The 9,308-nt window shown below is 34.3% G+C and overlaps 1 long non-coding RNA gene across 1 annotated transcript in view; it reads left to right on the forward strand.

The window, feature by feature from the left end:
• Positions 1 to 8,357, forward strand: part of LOC310640503 — a 160,668-nt gene extending 152,311 nt beyond the window's left edge. The window contains exon 5 of the long non-coding RNA XR_014492545.1: positions 8,253 to 8,357. This is a non-coding gene — a long non-coding RNA (uncharacterized lncRNA). The remainder of the gene's footprint in view (positions 1 to 8,252) is intronic.
• The last annotated feature ends 951 nt before the right edge of the window (positions 8,358 to 9,308 follow it).

Genomic DNA, 9,308 nt, shown 5'->3' on the forward strand with positions numbered 1-9,308 from the left:
CCGGCCACATGACCACGGACACGTCCTCGGACAAGCACTTGCTCTTCGGCTTTGAAACGGAGATGAGCACTGGCCCTTAGAGTTGGAAATGACTAGCACACGTGTGCAGGGGAACCTTTACCTCTACCTTTATATTGTATTTGTTAATCTAAAGTGCAACAATTTCTACTATGCTATATGTTACTTACAGAAATTGCAGGAAGTAGTTTCCAACTATTTTAGCTGAAATAGATAAAAAATCTATTACCTGTTATCTGTAATATCCTTAGTTTATAAATTACCTGCAAAAATAGTAACTATATGTGTTGTTATCGTTTCTGGGAGTCAAAAATGAGGAAGGACAAAAGGGCCTATGTTAAAAATAAAAGTTCACCTAGGCAAGGATGAACTGAAATGGAAAAGATTGAGTAACAGAAATGAAGTGTAAACTGTTGGTTATGCAGTAAGAGAAAGGAAAAGAAAATATCTAGATGAGCTACAGCACTAAAAGTTAGAGATCAAAGAATTATATCAAATTGCAATCCAAAGAGAAACAGGGAACTTATACAAAGAGAAGAAAGTTTGCACAATGAGGTACAGAGGGAAAAGTAGTTTCATAATTGATTAAAAAGTAAACATGTTTAAAATAATAATAAACTTTTCTTCCAGTTAACATAATGATATCATAGTTAAATTTTAATTAAATTGTAAAAAATGGCCTTAGAGCACAATTGTGAATCTCTGTTGTATTGTAAGACAAGAATGCTGAATTTGGTTTTGATCCCAGTCCTTTAGTAATCTTGCAAAAGCTTCCTCTTCTGCAAGATATATGTATTCTAAATCATCTAAATCGAAGAAAAATGAGTTGCCTGGTATCTTAGGAAAATTATAAAATTAAAATTGCAGTAATTATGAATATCAGAGGAATGGGCAGAGCATATTGGCGCAGTTCTATAATTAATTTGTTTTTATAAACTTATGAATGTAATGGTAATTAATTGGAGTATCAATATGGAATCTGAATTTTCTACTCAGAAAAAGTTGCTGATTCTTTCTGGGGTCTTGAATGATGATGATCAAGTTTTTCTGCCTGGTCCAGTTAGAAAATGCCCCTGGAGTTATCTAACAGGAAGAACATATCACGAAATAGAGGTTGTCACTCCATCAATTTCAATATCCTTTTTGGCATATGCAAAATGCATTTAATAATGTTGTAAATTTGACTAGAATATTTCTTCCATTCCTTACATTTTTCAAAGGATTACATCTGTGGTGTATAATCGCAGAACAAGAAGTCATGATACATGAGGAAATCAGAATGTTGAAAGGCTCAAAGATACAATCCTCAGGTCCTTTTTAGGATGAAAGCAAACCAAATCACACCAAACCAAGCAATTTTAAATTTCAAAAACCATCACCTATCTTGATAGTACAAGATGATGATGATATCCTCAGATAGATAACTTCCAGGCTCATCCCATCTGGAGGTGATCAGATTCAGGAAATCCTGCTTAATCTATTTTGCTTTTATATTTTGTTGTAATCTTTATATTTTTGTTATAATGAGTTTTGTATTGCAAATATATACAAGAACACATTGACAATAATCGTTTTCACGTTTACTTCCTAATTACTGCTGTTTAAGTCATGCTGCCTTTAATTCAGACCATCAGTTATCTACTGAGAACCTTATGCTCAATGAATTTGTGAAATTTTATCTGTCTGCCTATCTGTCAACAAATCTGATGGCAGTTGATCCCATAGTTTATGTATTGTATAAAAAGTACTTTTTCTTAGTATCCTGAATATATACTTATCAAAGTGAAAAAACCCCAATTAATAGTCTTTTATTATAGCTCCATAATGGTAATAAAAGTAAATGAGAAGTCCTTCACTTAAGAAAAACAAAATCAAATATAAATATGTAGTTTGGAGAATATTTAGCTTGATAATAAGACATGTGTAAAGCATCCTGGAACTACAGGAGCTTATAAAATGAATATAAGTCAACAATAAAATATTGCTACTAAAAAAGCAAATGCAATTTTAAATTGAATAAATACAAATTCTTGGTAAAATAAAATTTCTGCTCTGTTGCCCATTAGTCAGTCTCACCTTAAATACCATGTCATAGTCTGGGAAATCGATCTGTCAAAATATTCAGACAAACTACAACCGATTCAGAGAATTGCAGCAGAATTGATCATGGAAATAGAATCTCGGAAAGAAGGGAATTGATATGTTTAGTGCAGCTATGTGAATAATTTGAGAGATGCTTTGCTGTAGAATTCTTCATCTCTTGAGAAGCTTGAGAATCTTTCATCTCACTAGAATTCTATGGAACATGCTAATGAATCTGAAAAGAAAAGAAAAGAAATCACTCTTCTAAAACATTATTTTTCATCCAGATGTAACCACAAGGTGCTTTAAAGGAAAGTAAATATATTTATGGCCCTACGGAACGCAACAAGAACCAGCCTTGGATGGAACCAACAGAGGAGCTGGCACCTGGGTCTGACAAAAGCTGGGAAATATGGAAATCACTGAATAGACTGTGCATGGGTACAACAAGATCCATAGACACTCTGAATAAATGGGGCTATGTGGTGGCTTCTGGCCTTTGTGCTTGAGATGATATGCAAACAGCACCATACCTTTGTAGCCTGATGAGGGTACACTTTAAGACCTCATGTCAATGGAACAGAATACAACTAATGTTGCTAGTTTCTGGGCAAGATCCCCAACTTGTACATATTTAAATCTTGGATTTTATATTTTATATTTTATATCATATAGTATGCCTTATTTTAATTGTGATGCTTCTGACACATTTGTTAAATCTTTTTAGCAATGTATTTGAAATGAAAACATAATCAAATCCCAAGGCGTATTTAACAGAAGCCAGGTGTTTGTGGGCTTCCTCTCTTTTAGCAAATGGAAGGTTTAGATACATCTTTAACACATATCTATAACATACAGAAGTTCAGTACTGCTGTTAGATGTGCTGCATTGACACTTCCTCAACCAACAGGAAGGGTCTGTTTTGCATTACTGTCATTCCTAAGGGGAGGAATGTGAGAGAACTAAGTGCTTCAGAGACGAAGAAGAGACAGCGCTTTTTGCTCAAGGCAGCTGTTTGAGGTTACCTGAGGACAGAGTCTGTTCTACTGACTGAATACACACTCGCTGTTTCCCTAGTTATGAATATATTTGAATGGACAAATCTCCTGAACAAATATAAAACATTACATTCCTGGGAATCTTTCTTTTAAGAATTATTTGTAGTTTTAAGCCAGCAATTCCTTAATGTATTAATTTCCTTTGGATATGTGTGTCTATTTCAAATTACTGAAATGTCTGATAGAATTAAGCAGTTCCAGTAATGTGCAATATAGATTTTTTAAAAAGTATAAATCACTAGGAGTTCTGCTCGGAAAATAACCAAAATCACACTGATTCTTATATACCTAGATAAAAGACGTTGAATTTAATCATCACAGTGAGGTACAGAGGGCTACTTGTACTGTGTAAATTACATTTTGCAATTTAAATTTTATTCTGATTATTGATTCTTTTCTTCCTGGAATATGGTGCTATCAAGATACATTCTGTGGGAGACACTTGTTTTGTTTTTCTTTTATCCAGGTCTAATGGAAGAGAACCAGTTTGGTATAGTTGTTAAGCCATCAGGCTAGAAACCTGGAGACCATGATTTCTAGCTGGCCTTAAGCATAAAACCAGACACTTTCTCTCAGCCCTAGAGAAGAGGCAATGGCAAACCACTCCTGAATTTCCAAAACCTGTCAAAAAAATCTTCAGGGACTTGTCCGGGCAGACTTCAGGAGTCAAATGGACAAGTCTTTTTTAAAAAAATAAATAAATCCCTGGATGGTTCTGCTTGGGAAAAAAATAAATTTATCTGGAAATAATTATTGAAAAAGGGCTAAAATAGGACTTTCCCCCTAAATGTTCATTGTATATCTTTACATATCAAAAAGATGAATCTGAATCACTTATTCAAGGCTTAAGATTCAAGGCTGTGGTCATCCTATGTAGTGATTTCTAATAACATACTTATATCTTTTATCTATTCAGTGCTACAGTGCTGAACTAACATTTCTAAGTTGACCCAATTTAAATTCTTCCTTTAATATTGTTATTTTCTGTTTTTATCAGAAATTTCCATGCATATTTTTGCAAGCAACTATATTAAGCTGTTATTTCTTTTTAAAAAATTGGTTCATATATCTACAGATACTAAACAAGTTTGCTCTAATGAATTTTGAGTGCTTGTCTAGTACAGATTCTCCACCACCTACCTCTTTTATGAATGTAAACATTTATGAATGTTACAAAATAGGCCAAGGGGATGATATGTCACAAATAATTATTCTGCTGTACTCATAAGAGTCTATGTACATGTTGTGCATATACAATTAACTCTCAATTTACGACCACAACTGAGCCAGGAATTTTAGTCATTGCATTTGTTAAGTGGCTCAATGCATGACTCGATTTTACTACAGTTTTTACAGTGGTCAATAAGGCTAGTTTAATATCACAGGAATCAATAAATCACAGTGTCATCCACTGTGGTAAATAACATATCAGGGTACTAATACTCAGGGCTTTTTTGTCATAAAACGCTCAGAACGGAGTTCCGGCACCTTTTTTGGATGGAACCTTGTAGGGTAGGCAAGGCGGGTGTGAGTTCTGGCACCTTTTTCTTTTACAAAAAAAGCACTGCTAATACTTATCAGAAACTTTGAAAAAGACTTGCCCATTTAAGGTTCCAAAAACGTCTAATGATTTTGTTAAAACAAAAGTTGGGATTCCTATTTAACAAGAGTAAATACTGAAAATAAAATATTGAGATGGCACTGATTAGGTAAGCTGAACCAATTGTCTGTCATCATCGGAATTATGCCACTACACTAGGTATGATTTTTATCATTCTTGGATCATGGGATCCCTCTTCATTAAAGATGTAATCTATCTGTTTGATCTTTAATGCAGTGTTTTTAGATAAGATAACCTTTATCATCATTTTTTACTGTGGGCACAATGGCACACATCAAAAATAAAATTTAGTTGCCCGCTCTCAAAGTCAACACATACATGACACACACACCTAAATATACTATATACAACATATGTATATGTATAGACCCACACCTATACATAAACATAAAAAATAAATATTAAATACTGTTCATCTTGAATATATAACAGAAGGAGGAAGCTTGAGAGTTCACAAAGTTAATGCTGTATGGAATGAAACTATGGCTGAATCTGGATATTCTGCTTCGGATACCACGAAGTCTCTTCCCAGAAGGTAACAAAGAAAACAGGTTGTGAAGAGGATAATCTTAGGGACCCTGCTCAAGCAACGCTTCTGTGCTATGTCTGGATGGAAGAGAGGGAACTGCCAATAATCTTTTCAGCCATCCTCACCACACTTTGCACCACCTTCCTGTCTGAAGAATGCAATTCCAAGATTGACTGATACACATTGAAACTTTTGTGCTGCTTTTAGGTTTCACTTACAGTTTTATAAAACATGAATTTCAGTTTAATTTGTTTATCCCCTTTTACAGAATATTTACAAGATCATCTGTATTTCTGTATCCCCATAATGAATGAGAAAAAACAGCAGGATAATGATGAGGAGCATTTTCCTAAGGAGGAAGGCTGAAACTGTTGAACTTTCATTTAACAAGAAAAGGAGGACAAAAGGACACAGTGATTAAGATACTGTTATGAGTTATATGAGGAGGGTAAATGGAGAGAGATTATTTTCTCACAATTCTGGATAAGCAATAAATCCACAGAGAAGAAATAACAGGAAGTAGAGGAATTTTTTTACACAACATAATGCATTTTTGTAAAGAATTTAGCAAGTTTATGAAGGATACCTCTATTAATAAGCACTGAATTATATTTATCTTCCCTGTTTTCCTTAAAATCTGTAGTAAGGAGAAGTCAGGAAAATTGAAAACTCTCTCTGTTCAATTTCTTACTAGATCCTTTACTTACTTTTCTGTGCCTATGGAAGAAGTTCTTCTGTTTGGAGAGAGTCAACTGTATATCTTAACTATATATGACTCTTCACTTAGAAATTGCCTTATATTGCCTATTAAAGTGTGTTACATTTGTTTGATTGTTGTATAATTGCTTTGATTGTTGTGAGCTCTCTAAAGTCATTGAGAGTTGAGCAGCATAGAGGTTTAAACAATACTGTGAAATCACAGCTGCCAGTTCTTTAGCTGGATTTGGCCTTCGTACACATCAAGTTCTTCCTTAGATCTTCCCAAGAACTTAGGATATCATAATGTATTGACATAGAATATGTGTGAATGTAAGTAATGCGGTCTTTTGAAATTAACAAATGTCAATGTGCAGATTTTCTGTCAAAGATTTTTTTGTATGGCATCCAGTGTGCCAGTAACCATTGGTAGCTGCAAAGTTGGTTTATGCCATAATCTTTCAATTTCAATTTTCAGAATTGTCTCATCTGCTCCAATTCTTTGTCTTCTATTTTATTATCCCTCATATTGCCACATTGATTATCCATAATTTCTTCTTTTCAACCAAAGTTAAATATGGTATTATGTGCCAAAATTTGACCAGTTTGTATTTGGAAATCCCACAATATTTTAATCTGCTAATTTTGACTACTATTTCTACACCATGCAACTTTATCAAACCCAATACCACTCACCCCAATATAGCACAACCAACACAAACACTGCCATACATCAAGAATATGCCAGAAACAGACTCCTACAACCACATGGAATCAGCATAGCACACAAGCCAGTTAAAGCCCTTCAAAACATCCTAAGCAGACCAAAAGATCCAACAACCCCAGAAGAAAAAATAGGAGGCATTACATCTAAGGACTGCAACAACCACTGGGTAGAACAAATAGGCAGAAAACTGGCAGAATGCATCCATGAACATCAACTAGCAGTCAGAAGACATAATGGAAATTCTTTAATTTCACAACATATAGACAGATTTAACCATAGTTTCAATTGGGAAAGACCAAGCCAAGTGCAAAAATATCAGGGAATTTCTAAAAGCTTGGCACTCTGACAAATCAGCCATTAATAGATACATAGACATTAACAACATCTACAGACTATGCATAAGAGACTATCACCCAGCCCAAAAGGGAACAAAAAGACCCAAGCACCTCTCCACCAGCAATCAGCACCAAGATCAGCATAGATTAACTCCAAGTTAACATCAAACCAACAACAAGTAAACAATATCCCAATCAAGAAATTGCCAAACAACACAACCAAAGAATCTCTAAGATCATGCCCACCAACACTGACAGGGCAAGCCACCAGCATATAAAGTGACAGCAAACTGCAGTCCTTACTAACACTGATGATGTTACCTAGTTTGAGTAATGAATTACAGCTGGTAGCCTTTTGGAGGTGAAATTGCTCAAGGTAAAGTCTGATAAGAATCCTAGGACTTGCTTACCTATGTGAGAAATAAGACAACATCTGGATCCTAAGCTAATTGCATAGTGAATTATGTTGTCCATACCACAGCTATCCCAGACGTAGGTAACTACCAATCTAGTTGCCTATCTAGTGGGCTACCTATCTAGTGGGCTTCCAGTATGTCCTACTCTGATAATCATCTGAAATAAAAGGAGGAAATTGGAACATTAAAAGCAACAAAATCTATGAGAATTTCTGAGCAGCCTTGAATATCCAGGTAAAACAGGGGTCTTCAAACTTGGCCCTTTTATGACTTGTGAACTTCAATTCCCAGAATTCCTCAGCCAGGGAATTGAAGTCCACAAGTCATAAAAGGGCCAAGTTTGAAGACTCCTGAGGTAGAACAACAGTTAAATCAACATGTCAGTTTCTGTACAAATCCTAAATAAGTGATCTCTCCAGGGAAAAAACATTTTTACTACTTACCATTCTGTTGTTATACCCAAACCTTTTCCTCACATCAAAATAAAATCTCATTGTAAAATTGCCTAAAATATAAATTATATAATTCATTTTTACCATTTATCTTTTAGAAATTAGTTTTCTGTTAACTTTTCTTAATTTTTAAAAGCTTCATTTGTAGTATAATTGTACCACAATGGGCTGACTAAAATTCACCACAGTGTTAGATGTGAAGTTACAATACCTTGGTTATCTGGCAGCTCTCTCTACTAAGTGTGCATAAATTCTTCTGAGAACAGAATTAATGGCTGTAAGGTAAACCTAATTTTTCCTTTGTATTTATGTATTTAGACTCAGAGGAAGCAAGAAATTGAGACCTCGTTTTTCAGCATTCAGAATAAATAACTGGCAAAAGAAGGATCTTTAAAACTTGTGTGAAAGTGTCTGTGCCTTGTGGTAAGTGGAATGTATTCCATAAAATGGAACTAATGTGAGGTACAGTTTGTTCTGTGGCTTTTAGACCATCTGCAGATGACTGGTAAGAGACACAGGGGTACCAAACAAAAATATAATTGTGATATAATGGAAGCATGAATCAGCCATTCGGACATTCAAACTGGAAAAAACAGGCAAGGTCTGAGAATATTTCTAGGGTGGCATTATAATTCATTATTGACTGGAAAGATGTGAGGCTTTAAGCTTAAGGCCAAAGATTGTAAAGTTTGGAAAGACCTTCTTTTTCAGTGCAAGATAGTAAACTGAATCAGTGTAAAAAGGATTTATTGCTTATATGCTAGCACTTATTTAACAGTTTGCCCTTGTAGATTAACACAAAATGGAATACCATAATAAGAGATAGGAAGTAAGAAAAGTCTCTGAATGAAGATCAGGTAGATCAGGTGAGTCTATGAATAAAGAATAAGAAAAAATTAGCTTGATCTGAACATTATTATTGTTGGTGCTTTTTCATAGAAACTATGAAGGGTAGTTTCTTTTTAATTACTCATTCTATTTTTGTGAGGGGATGTGTTGACAGTACATTTTCTTTATTTGTATTGTAATTGGATATAAATATGTAGCTTCTTTTACAGTAGAAGCTGCAAATCTAAATGTGCCTTCTAGGGAGTAAGCCCCATTGAACACAATGAGAATTAATTCTAAGCAAATATGATATAGTCATATTAAAATAATAGAAACAGAAAATGCAACTGAAATGAAATTAAGTTTATTAGGCTGGAAAAGAAAATATGACATTCTTGATTATTGAGATGTACTGAAAGTATGCATGTATTTATTTTGAGGATATGAATTTGAAACCTCTATGTTTACATAGTTATTGTAAAAAAAATAGTGCATTATATTGGAAGGATGTGAGTGAAAAGAGAAAGCAGCAGAAATGTATGAAGG

The sequence above is a fragment of the Vipera ursinii genome (genome assembly GCF_947247035.1).
Source record: "Vipera ursinii genome assembly, chromosome: 4".
NCBI classification, from domain to species: domain Eukaryota; kingdom Metazoa; phylum Chordata; class Lepidosauria; order Squamata; family Viperidae; genus Vipera; species Vipera ursinii.